We start from the raw sequence: 13728 nt of genomic DNA, 5'->3' as shown, positions 1-13728 counted from the left end.
TTTTCATTTTATTCCTCTGAGTCATGTTGGAAAAATTATGATCCTCTATTCACTCTTGGCGAAATGATCATTTAACTCAGCCGAAATCTCAGAAAAAAATTAATCCACTGGTTTTCAATCCGCCACAGTCATTCTTTTCCTCGTGTTAGAGTTGCGCTCTTTGTTCGGCTGCATTGTTGTCTGTCTTTCTTTTGCGCTCGTATTGCCCTTGGTCCCGAATTCCTTGCTTCATCTCCAGTGTATTTCATTCGAGCACCTTCGGCAGCAACTCTGTTAACTGTGGTTTATTCTCATTACGACATTATCTATTGCCCACATCCAGAACGTGGTCATTGTACCCTTCTACCATCTCTATTATCATTATATTTATTACTATACATTATTATTATTATTATTATTATTATTGTGGGAAGATTTTCGGATGAGAAAGTAAAAGAAAGGTGCTATTTTGCACTCGTCCGACCGCACCTTGAATATGCAGCGAGCGAATGGGATCGGGTGCAGAAAAACTTAATCCGCGAACTGAATAAAATACAAAGGAAGGCTGCGCGTTTCGTCAAAAACTGCTACGGGCGCACAGATAGCGTTACCCAGATGTTAGGCGAATTGGACTAGGAGCCGCTGGCGACTTGGAGGCTGCGCGCTAGGCTTAGACTGCTCGAACAATTGAGAATGGATATCATCAAGAGCGACACAGAGAACATAATATTAGAGCCACACTATATTTCCAGGTGCGATAGAAGCGATAAATTAAGAGAGATGTTTTGCCGAACGGATAGATATGGGAATTCGTTTTTCCCCTGAACCATAAAGGACTTTCATAAACGCTAGTCCCAACTTCTTTAAAGCACTTCATTTTTAATGTGCAACTCCTGGTGTCCTCACACCCCCTGCCACACGCCTTTTAGGTGGCTTGCGGGGTATTATGGAGATGTAGATATTGACATTCGTGCTGCGCGAGTTGTCCTCCCCGTAGTTATTTTTTTCTTCATCTACCTTTCCATCCCGCTATGGCATTATACTTCTCCCTCGAAACTTAACAGCTTTATTCTTGATAGCCTGTTGTACGACCATTGAGTGTTTACTGCGTATTAGGTGTTAATCGTCGTCTTCAGTGGAGGCGGGGTGAAGTCCTCGCATGTCAAGTAAGAAGGCGCGGGTTCGAGTCCCGTCTGGGAATGTTTCCCATATCCAGGGCGTGGATTTCCGTGGACGTTTAATTGATAACTTACTGAAAAAATACCGATCTACAAGGGTAATGTAGTCTTTTTTGGTGGTGTGACAAAGAAAAAATAAACGAAAAATTTCATTTATGAAAGTAGTATGGCGGTGACAAAAATTTGTTGAAAAGTTTTCCTAAAGTAATTTTAAATACATTTTTGGTATTAATTATGTACTTTATCAAAAATTCCCGCAGCGCTGTGACGAGGACAGAGCGATCAATCTCTATATGCACTCTTTCTCTCTCTCGCTAGGAATAGCATTTAAAATGTAAGAATTCGATAGATTACATAAATGTGAAAATAAATACCGATGCGAGGAAGCCTAGTGCAACCCAGAAGCAGTGATCCGCTCTGAAAGAGTTCCAGACGCTATCAGAATAGTCAAATTAAAAGAATAAAGGCTGTAATCATTTCAGTGCGTAACTCAAAAACGTAGGTGAAATGTTAGCGTGGTTGTTAATAAGGTTTATTTCAAATTAGTGTAGAAGTGCCTGATAGGTGAGTAAGGGCTGGCACGAAATATTTATATCTGAAAATAATCAGCATCCAAACATTGTTTTCTGGGTTATGATAAGCTTACTTTAAAATTTTTAGTGAATGTTATACCGTTTAAAAAAAGCATTATTCATTAATCGATTTTATAATTTCTACTTTTTAATGGTGAATCATGCAATCGATGGAAACGGGGCTGTCAAAAAGAATTATTACTAGCGCCATATATTGAGAATTTCTAAAACTATATTCCCGTATGTATATTAAATTAATGAACTGCTATGAAATTTCTTGTGTGATTATTTAATATCGTATTGTCATCAGAAACAAGCAAGTGTGCGAATTCAAGCTCCGACTGTGGGCAATGGGCTAGACACAAGAGGGTTGTAAATGTCTGGAGGGGGCACCACTGGTTCCGAGAGAGGAGCGAAGTGTGGCCGGAATGGGGGTGATTGGGTAGGACAAGCCACGCCCACTTTGACCAAAACATTGACAATCCCATAAGAGTCAATGCTAACTATTTGGTGAAATGTTTGGTCATAACTCGGTTATATACACTAAAAGAAACTACGGAAAGCGCAATTTAAATCTTTATTTCTTATTTTATTGGTAGGCCTCGCGAAGTTATGACTCAAACATCTTTCCCAGGGAAAAATTACTATCAATCACCACTGTTACCTTCTACAACCAGCTCAGCTGAAAAAAATTTTTTTTCGAGAGTAAACTAGACATTTACCAGCTCTTATACTGGTATTGAATTTTATCATAGCCAACGGAAATTAACAATTACGGTAATGAAGTAAATGTGCAAAGATAACCCCAACAGTAAAGTGGCTAACTGACAGAAGAGTTTATATATTAAAGACGTATCGCGAATGATGGGAAAAATCCGATGACAATCACCGGCGAAATACTAATGATTAGGGTAGCATTTTTCACTCCTTGTAGAATAGAATAGAATAGGATTTTATTGTTCGAGGACTAGTGTCCTATGGAACAGGATTACAATTTACATACATATACACTTATATAAGTGCACTTTCTTATTAATACAAAAGGTAACACACATACCAGAGTATACCCAGGTAAACATTAACAAAAAATAAATTATACACGTCTTCAGAAAATGAATAGTTACAAAATATACCAACATAACATATATACACTTATTATTATACATTGGCCAATGAACCAGATGGTTTTTCATTAAGGCTTGCGCGGAAAATTTGATACAGGTGAGCTGTCATAAGCCTTTTAAACTGTTTAATGTTATTAGCCTTAACAATATAATCTGGGATATCATTCCATATTCTCATAGAAGTATTTAGAGGGGATTGCAGGAACGAGTTTGTTCTGCATTTAGGTATTTTAAAACGTCTCCGCGCCCTAACAACCCTATCACAATTGCTAATGTTGACCATTATTCTTTCATATAAATAATCAGGAGTCTTGCTTGACAATAAATTAAACATAAAAATAGAATACTGTAACTTTTTTCGTTCTTCAAGTTTTAGCCACTCGATCTTTAAGTAGTAAGGAGTAATGTGTTCATGTAATGCCACATTAAATATAAATCTTACACCAGCGTTTAACAATATTTGCATTTTATTAGACAATTCATTAGTTAGATCAGACATTACCAGCGAGCAATACTGAATATGAGGAAGGTACAACGATTGAATTAACTTTTTGCGCAATTCAAGAGGTATTAAATGCTTAAAATGCTTAAGCTTAAGCTGGGCCAACGTTATATAACACTTATTTGAAATATGTGCTACTTGTTCCTCCCAAGTGAGTACATTGTTAAGAGTAACTCCTAAGTTTTTAACAGACTGAGAGTATTGAATTTCAAAGCCGTCAACACAAATTTTGGGTAATGCATCAAAATTAAGTTTATTAATAAATTGTGGGGCGCCAATTATAATCCCTTTCGTTTTTAGAGGATTAATTTTCAACAAATTTTCACGGGACCAATTACAAATACGGCTGATATCGTCATTTACTTTTTCAATGCCTTTAAGCAGGTGAATTGGATGGCAGCGGAGATATATTTGTAAATCATCCGCATATAATTGATACATAGAATGAATTAAGGAACAAGGCAAATCCTTAATAAAAATCGTGAAAAGTAGGGGGCCAAGGATTGACCCCTGCGGCACACCACAAGATACATTAGAAAACTAGAGAGTTGGCCATCACTACCTTTAACTGCTTGTTTTCTCTCTGACAAATAAGATTTAAACCATTTTAGAACAGGTACAGAGAATCCAAGTTTTTTCATTTTGAGTAGGAGGAGGTCATGATTGACACAGTCGAAGGCCTTGCTAAAGTCAAAGAGTACCAAAATAGTAACTTCCTTATTATCTTTGCCGACACGGATATCTTCTGTTACTCTTATGAGAGCAGTTTGAGTACTGTGGGTGCTGCGAAAACCAGATTGATATTTATCGATAAGATTCCTTTCTGCTAAAAATGCAATTGTTGAGTTGTACACAAACCTTTCCAGAGGCTTAGATAGGGTACACAACAAAGATATTGGGCGAAAGTGAGAGAGTTCAGAGGGATTGTGGTTTTTTTTGATAGGTTTGATTACAGCCGTTTTCCAGCTGACGGGAAAGGATGAATAGTTTAGGGAACAATTGTAAATATCTAATATCACTGGGAAAACTACTGGCAGAATATTTTTTAGCGTTTTGTTGTCTAACCCATCTATTCCGGCTGAATTTGATTTGATGCAATGAAAATAATTCAACATGAGTTCAGGAGTAAAATAAGGAAAATAAAAGATGTCATCACCGAACTCCTGATTATCTCTTGGGTTAGTATAGTTGGAAACAAGGGGGCATGGGCCTCTCCCTGACAGGCTGGAGGAGCTGGGGTTAAGTGAGTCAAGAAAATATGCGTTTAACTCCTCAGCAGAAAAATTCATTTTTTCATTTTCTTTACTAGTCTTAACAAGCCCTAGCCGTCGAATCTCATTCCAGATTGACCTTGAATCCCATTTACTGGAAAAGCATTGATTATAATACTCGCTCTTCTTTTTTTTCATAAGACCTAGGGTCGCATTCCTCAGGCTTTTATACTGATGATAAAGTTCTTCCGTTTTATTTCTTTTAAATTTACGCCTCGCTATGTCCCTTCTTTTCATCAAGTCCTTGATATCAGGAGTCACCCATGGAATAAGATTTCTCTTTGGTAGTGTCTTTCTTAAAGGGGCATGCTTTTCTAGTAGTTTATGCACATTGGATATGAATATGCTCAATTTGCAATCAACTGTGTGGACAGACAGAAGTGTAGTGCATTTTTAGAACAAAACTTGGCCACCTCAAAATATTAGTCGGAGACCAAAACAGTTCAAACTAAGATGGCGTAACTTTGACCAAGCCAAAAACTCACCTCCAGATATTTACAACCTCCTTTATTAAATATCAATCATAATATTCCACCAATGAAACAGAGAAACGGGTGAAGCAAGTTGCGAGAAAAAGCGTGTAAATAAGTCTACACTGGGGCAAGGAAATATAGCTACATACGCATGTGTAAATGAAAGAAGAGGGTTGTAAGGAGCGGGAGGGGGAAGACAAAGGCGATGAGATGTCGTCGGGGGATTGGATAAAGAAGCAGCAGCAGAAGGACGGGGTGGAGGGAGAAAAGAAACGTGGCTTCTGGTTGGAGTGGGCACGCCGAGGACGGGCGGAGGGTTGGCGGGCGCGCGGAGGACAAAAGAGACTGAGGACCCGAAGGACAATAGCGCGAGGGAGGAGAAGGACGCGGTGCCTCCACTTTAGCCACGCAGAAAGAGATGAAGAAAAGGATTGTGGAGGACCGCAAGAAGTGCTGCGGGTGATGGGGGCGAAAGAGAGGGGTACACGATTGTCAGAAAGGGTGGTTTACTGTAAGGCGGGAGGAAAAGGGTGGTTGGGAACGAACTGTACTCTGACGAGAGACCGACTCCTTTACGATTGTAAATGTGACGGAGACGGTTGAGGCCGATTCAAAGAGAAAAATAGCAATTATTTATCCGTGCGTGGCACTTTGAACTTGAGACCAATATATTTTCTTAGCGAAGGGTAGTTTGGACGTACGTTCTCGTTAGCAGTTTATGATTTGCCAGGACAAAATATTAGTTGCAACCTCAGAATTATCTTTATTGGCGTTGACGGCTTTCGACATATTTAAAATCGTGGTAGGAATCAAGTAAGGGGGAACTAGTGTTTAAATAAGCATTGTACTAGTATTGATGGGAAGAAGGAATTTGTGTAACTTGGGCTGATTTAGGGCTAATTTCAGATGATATAGGGCTACGTTCAGCTTAAAATTGCGCAGGAAGAGAGATAGATTTAGAGATAGAGAAAAGGAATTTGTGTAACTTTGGCTGATATAGGGCTACGTTCAGCTTAAAATAGGGTGGTTTCCTATTATTTTTTTATTGCCTAAATCGAAAGATTATTACTCCTGGAGTACGTATTTCGCGCTTTTAGATTTTTAAATGACGATATCTATTTTTCGCGATTAAATGAAAAGTGAAAAATTTCAAGCGCGCAAAAACGCGACGCGTAAGTAGGAAAGTCCGTGCGACGCATTTCTGGTTCCCCCTCTCTCCTAGTGAAGTTACCTTGATCGAGGCTCTGAGCGCTGATAGGACGCAGGATGCTAGCGGATAGCTGAGTACCTTGCTGAATGGTAGCGCTTGGCTTAAAAAAGGTTTATTAATACCTTATCAAACGAAGAAAACTTTCCGACCTTAGCCAGTTTTAATAGGTGATTATTAAGACATGTTTCCCTGAGCTCTGTGCCTCATGCATGCATTGGTAATCTCAGATGATGTATAACTCCTATCCTCTCGTGTAGAAACTAGGTCCCTGTGACGTCACGCGGAGTGGAATCGCATGGGCGCCAATCTGGCCTTTTTCAAATGAGGATAAAATTTGACCCTTGCCATTCGTCTAAACCGGTATTTCAAAAACCAAAAAATTTGTGTATTATGAATACACTAATGGTTGGTAAGGAATCGCAATGAATGCCTATCGTTTTCTTTGATGAAGGAAACTACCCTATTGCGCAGGAAGAGAGATAGAATTAGAGATAGAGAAAAGGTATTTGTGTAACTTCAGCTGATATAAGGATGTGGGGTGTATGGTTGTCAGAAAGGGTGGGTTCTTGTTAAATGGGAGGAAGAGGTAGTTTGGAAGGAAGATGTAGTTTGGAATGAGTTGTACTCGGGGGGAAACAGACTCCTTTACGATTTTAAATGTCACAGAGACCGTCAAGACCGTTTAAAGGAAAGCATTAAAGCACTGCGTGAAACAAGGTCGTTTTCAAGAAAACATTAGCTATAATTTATTCGTGCCGAGGACTTTGAAGACGTGACCAACATTTTGCTCCAGGAAAGGATAGTTTGGACCTCCGATCTAATGAGCAGTTTATGATTTGCCACCGCAAAAAATTGGTCACAACCTCAAAGTGCTCAACACGGATAAATTGAAGCTATTTATTTTTCTTTAAACCGGCCTTAACGGTCTCTCTCATATTTAAAATCGTAAAAGAGTCGGTCCAAAATCGATGACACCACAGACCAATGTGAAGTAAACAAGTGAGGGGAAAACAAGCTTTGAAATGAGCATTTTAAGAGCTGTGAAAACAGTAAGTTCTTTTTGTAACTTCAGGTGATGTATGACTACGTTCAGCTGATATAAGGCTAGGTTACCTGATATAAGGCGCAGCTGATATAAGGCTCAGCTGATAAAAGGCCCAGCTGAAATATGGCTCAGCTGATATAAACTTCAGCTGATATATGATTCAGCTGATATAAGTTCAGCTAATATAAGGTTAGGTTACTAGATACAAAGCTCAGCTGATATAAGTTCAGCTAATATAAGGTTAGGTTACTAGATACAAAGCCCAGCTGATATATGGCCCAGCTGATATAAGGTTTAGTTCAGCAGCTATAAGGCTAGGTTCGGCTGACATGAGGCTAAAGAGTGTATGATTGTCAGAAAGGGTGTTTCATTGTAACACAGGAGGAAGAGGGTAGTTTTGAAGGAGTTGTACTCTGACGAGAAACCGACTCCTTTACGATTTAAAATATGATAGAGACCGATGAGGTCGTTTTCAAGAAAAAATAGCTATTATTATATAATATTATGGCAACGTTCGGAACTACGTGAACTATAGTCAGGACATGCATTCACACTGCTAGTTCGGCCAACTATCGTTTGTACGATCGCTCGGACAATCGTAATGTGAACGAGGCATAATTCAGAGAGGTCAGAAATTAACTGATACGCTACCATGGTCGTTATCGAGCTCTATTTGAACCTAAATTCTTCGAAATTTTAAGTCTCGCTCCTTGCCGCTTGCGCTATTGAAACACTGACGTTCGAATCGGTTCAAGATTAAAATTCAATCTTATCGCTTTTTCTGGCCGGTGCCTCGAAGCCACGTTCGATTCGAAAGCACGACCTCTCTACGGCTGTTCGTATTCGCCCGCGCTGTGCTGTGATTGACTAACTTCAATCGCGAATAGCTCGGAAATGGTGCAACTTAGCAACCATTTTTTAAAGTAATTTGTTGTTAAGAGTAATTAACTCTAATACATCCATGGTAGCGTGTCAGCGAATTTCCCAACACCCTGTTTAGTGCAGCAAAAGAACAATGGATGGCGTCCAGTGGCTACGTTTTTCAATAGTTCCAGATAAGGTCAGTAGACATAATGAATTGTAAGAAAAACTCTATCATTCACATAAATTTAATATTATAAAGTAAAATTTAATACTGTTTCATAAAGTCAGGCGCGGGACAACAATTAATATCAGAAGGCATTTTTGAAATCTAACGTTCTACTCTCTGATTGTGTGTGCAAAAACATTATTTGTTTCTCATTTTCCTCGAAAATACACATGTGGTCATTGCCTTGTTTTTGCTCAAACGTCTTCTTTTTAATTGTTCTAAGTGAAAGACATGTTAAGCAATCTAATCGAAATATATCATTATCCTCGCTCAGGTTAGTAATGCGGGTCATAACACATACCGTCACACCCCTAATACTATTTTTATTAAAAATAGAGTTACATGCGTAACCTACGATATTAGATTATGTTACAAGTCAACCATTTGGTTGGTTGGTAACATGAATTGGGTTTACACAAGTTAATACATGACATTGTGATGGAAAAACACAAATATACATGAAGAAACACATAAAAAGTGATAAAATATAATATTTACCGTAAACATAGTAAATATAAAAAATGAAAAAAAAACCTTACAATTAAATTTATTTAACCTTCTCATGAAGGTATTAAGGTTGCGCGGGAAAGTCTTAAAAACGATTTTTTTTATTTAAAATAATCTCAATTTTTATTTAGTAAAGTAATGGATTAAGGAAAAATGGTTGCCAACGTTTAAAAATAGGTCATGCACCTTTAGTGTACAGGTTGAGTGTAAAATTAATTTCAACATATTAAAAACAACTTCCAGCATTTTTTGCATACAATTCTAATATTACAATAAATATATTTAAAAATTAATTAGCTTGATTAAATTAATAAACTCAATGATATGATGAAAGAAACGTACTGTTACTTCTCTTTAGAGAAAGAACAGACCAAGTGTGCAGAATTCGTCTATCCCCTAGAGTTTTTTCTCGGTGAACTTTTTACTTTGGTGAGTGTCATAAACAACGCATAAGTCACAATGGCAATGGTTGAACAAAATATTAATTAACTCTGTCCTACTCATATGCAGTAGGCTACAAATATGTCACAAAAATAATATTTCTATTTCATTTAGAATATACGTGCTAATAGAGAACTTTTTTATGTAGCACGTTTTCCCTTACAGAATTGTACAAGACCTTGTACCTTCCCATACAAGAATTGTATTTTAATGAAATTGGAATACATGACGCTAGATTTATAACTATGGCTTTTCTAGGGTCTCACATTTCCCAGAGAGGATTCATAGTTTTTATAAAACATTTTCCTGCTCATGCTCATCATTGAACACACAAGAGATAATTGAGTCACTGGAAATAAATATCCGTAGATTATAATCTTCATGTTGGAGTAGTATTACTTTATATTATACCTAATTGAATATTAAAACAAACAAGCAAACAAAATGCAATGCTATCTAATTGGAAATCCTTGCCTCTGCTTCGTGATTATCCCTAAATAATTTACATAGTAATCACCCCATGGGTTCATGTAATTAATTTTTACTTATAAAAATTCGGCGTCTAAATATACATCCTTTTTTCATTCATAATATTAATCAAAAAACTTATGAAGTGAGAACCAATCTGAGAATCGGATTCCAGACGATAATTCCTGGTTAATTTCCTAAATGGACTATTATTCCCGTAGACTGACTTTCGACCATAGTCGATTTAAAAGCATCGGCTTATAAAAGAGTCGACTTTAAAGCATTAGTTCAAAATGCAGCACTATATACTATTGAAGTATACAATAACCAGCGAAATAGCCTGAAGAAATGATGTAACTCGAAATTGTTTAGGCCATTAGCATGAGAAAAATTCACGAAAAATCCTGGAATTGTGGATTAGAGATATTTCTGACAACTTTTAATACCTTACGTGGTTATTAGCTTGCTAATAGATTGTAAAAACCATGGTCGGTAGTGGAGTTTTATATAGTAGAAATTATAATTTTTTGTGTATATATTATCATGCAGATAGATTTATTCAACTAATGACTCCGAGAATCTATGTAATTTGCCTAGGTAATTTATTAATTTTCTATGTACTCTAATGACTGTGTAACCTATGTAGTTTTAAAGGTAAGTACCTCGATTATAAATTAAATTATGGAAAATTTTCATGTTTTGTATATTTTATCAAGAGGATTTATTCAACTGACGACTCCGATAGTCTTTATACTTTTGTATATGTAATTTTCTAATTGTCCATGTACTAATCTATGTAATTTTTAAGATACTTGAAAATAACTTAGAGCGTTCATACCGTGGTCGGTAGTGGAGTTATAAATTAAGGAATGGAAATTACCATTTGTTGTTTAAATTATATCATGGATGTATCGCTTTTCCATCACGTCAATCCTGAAACGATTTCATAAAATCTAACTCCGTTTAAAATCACTCTCTCCCACTGATACACTGGATTTCTTGGATAATGCAATGTTCCTTTCCCTTTCCTGCTTTCTTCTCTGCGTGTCCCACATTCCACGTTTTGCGTTTCTCTTCCCGACCCATTCATCTCCTCGTTCCAGTGGATCGATGACCGGTGGTTTTCGAAATGGACGCTTGCATGTTTCGTTTATCGGAGATTAAAACACGCTGGTTTCTTTTTTTTCCTCTCTCTTGAGCCTTCGCTCAAAGCCTGCTGTGGTAGGTTGAAGTGGTCGGGAGCGGTAGAGCGATTGCTAACGGTGGTTCTTGCAAGCCGTGAGGTTTGAGTTGGAAGCATTCTTGATCGTTCTTGGTTACCTATCGTGCAAACAATACGCCGATTTCACTTCTTTGTTAAATCGTAGACAGTATTGGATCAGATACATTAATTGCTGCGGAAATGTAATGATAATACGCATTCAACGCATCAGGTTTCACTGATCAGTTATTGAGGGGGTAAGAGTAATATGTATCGTAAATATTATTTTTGTAACGGCGAGGTTGCTATCGATAAAATTTTGCGGTATATGAACTTTTAAAATATTGTAATTAACTATTTACTTCGTTTCTCGCCGTTTTTTCACTGAAAGTGTTTTTTTCAGACCTCAGCTTGCATATTTACATGAATTACCGTGTAAAAAAAACCTGTACTCGGAATCAGGAATTGGTCATGGGATTTAAGAACAGTGGTCAGAAGTGGACAAAAATATTTGCCATGCGTAAAAGCTCTTAAGCCCAAATTGAGATTGCTCTGATATGTTAAATTTTTAAGGCACGACTATATAAATGTAGAAGTGGTGATCACATAGCTATATTTGAAGTTAATACTTATTTAGATACGTCATGTAGCTGTATTGAAATTATAAAATTCATGCGTTGCAAATTGTCTGGTCCATTACATCATCACAGTTTCCCTATGTTCACATTCGTACTATATCTAGCATATGCGCACCCAGAGAGAAGAAGAACGCCGTGAGGAGAGAAAAAAATGAAAAGAAATTGAGTACGAGTTATCGAAAGCCTAAGCCTCAAAGCGCTGCAAGTAGTTGTTCATATTTTCATTAAAATGTAAGTTTCTTAAAAAGTAACCATAGCTAAAAGTAGTTGTTCATATTTTCATTAAAACGTAATTTTATTAAAAAGTAACCTTAGGCGAAAACAAAATATAGGTCTTGGTAATTTAACCACAGTGCCCTAAGCCATTATGTTCATCTAATATTATTTATGTCCATTTTGACTAATATAATGGGTAAAGGAGTCATTTTTCATCAAATGAGTGATAAGGGTAATATTAATTCCTAAAATCTCATTACCGCTAAACTAACTACTGTGTAAGACATAGAAGAAAAGGCTACGAAAAACCTACTGCGAATAACTTCGTTAAACGGCACTAATATTGAAGTTAACGACAATTTCGATACCTCCACTGCGCAAATGCTCAACAATAACCTCTCGAATCAAATCCGCTCATCTAGTAGCCCAGCAATACGAATCCGCTCAGCTGGCAGTTTCCGGAGCAAAAACGCTCATCTCCTATTCTCCAAGCTTGGAGGTGAGCGTTTATGCTCCGTTTACACTGCCAGCTGAGCGGATTCGTATAGTTGGGCTACTAGATGGGCGGGTTTGATTCCTTGGGCGATTGTTGAGCGTTTTTGCGGTGGAGGTATCCATTTATAAATCGCAAATAATTAATATAAGTGTATTTAAAAACGAAATTTGGGGAAAAATTCATACGCGAAATGAGTCCTCCATAATTTACGCCAAACAAGTCCAAGCTTCCATCGATGCTTCTGTCAGATCCCAAGGACTGCCATATTATTTTTTATAAATGAACTTTTATTAAAGTAATACCGCTTGATCTCTTAATGGGAGAAGGATATTTTTTAGGGCGGTTAGCCAAAGGGTTGCCGGAGTGAGCGTGAACTTTTGTTTGAGAAAAATAGTTCCCGCAGTGGTATCTAGTGACTGGTGTTGGAGGTGGCTTGAGTAGAGAGAGAGGAAGGTGGCGTGGCGTGGACTCCACAGCGAGTCGTCCTTTGTGTTTCGCGACCCGAGCTTCGGCGTTTTGTGTGATTCTCTCGCCGAATAAAGGGAAGTTCATTAAAAATGGCTCCCCGCCGCTGGATCGTATTAACTCGAACTGCATTGGCCTTACTTTCGATCGACTGGGGTGATTACCGAGACTCGCAATTTGTCTACGGAACCCTGCGGTGAGCGCTTGGATATCCCGACGAAAGGTTTTGGCCTGCTTTGACAGGAGGTCGCTAGTTTTCTTCAAAACGGAATTGGCGGTTGATGAGCGGAGGGCTTGTTTAATTGCAGATCCGATCAAACAATTAAATATGTTTCTGGATTAGAAGTCGCTGCATGTGACTGGCGACAAAGCCTTGATAAGTGCTGGAAATTAAACCTGAAACGATTAAGTACGGGAACTGTTTTTCTAAAGTTTCTTTGAAAATATTTCTGACGTTCTGCTCTTTTCAGACCTTTTTATTAAAATTTGCTTGAATTTTACTTCTGTTCTAATAGCGATTAAGTTTTTGTAGATTTGTTCATCCCGTGTCAAACAAAGCGCTTCAGTTGTTGCTGCTGTACATATGATGGTTATATACCGCTAACTACTCTCGTGGTGGTATTTTTTCATGCTGTTGACTATGTTTTTGCCTCTTTAAATGCTTGGAATAACGACGTTTATGACAAAAAAAATGAGTATACGGGAAAAATATTTCTACCACGAACCCTATTTATTAATATTCTCTTTAAATAATTCAATAATATCTTGGTATATAACCGTATTCGTATTATTCATTTTTTATTCTAGGTGCATTATCTTTTTTCTGAAAAAAGACAGATCCTTTTGAAAAAA

Source organism: Ischnura elegans, chromosome 12 (genome assembly GCF_921293095.1).
Source record: "Ischnura elegans chromosome 12, ioIscEleg1.1, whole genome shotgun sequence".
Taxonomy (NCBI): domain Eukaryota; kingdom Metazoa; phylum Arthropoda; class Insecta; order Odonata; family Coenagrionidae; genus Ischnura; species Ischnura elegans.
This window is presented reverse-complemented; position numbering follows the sequence as displayed.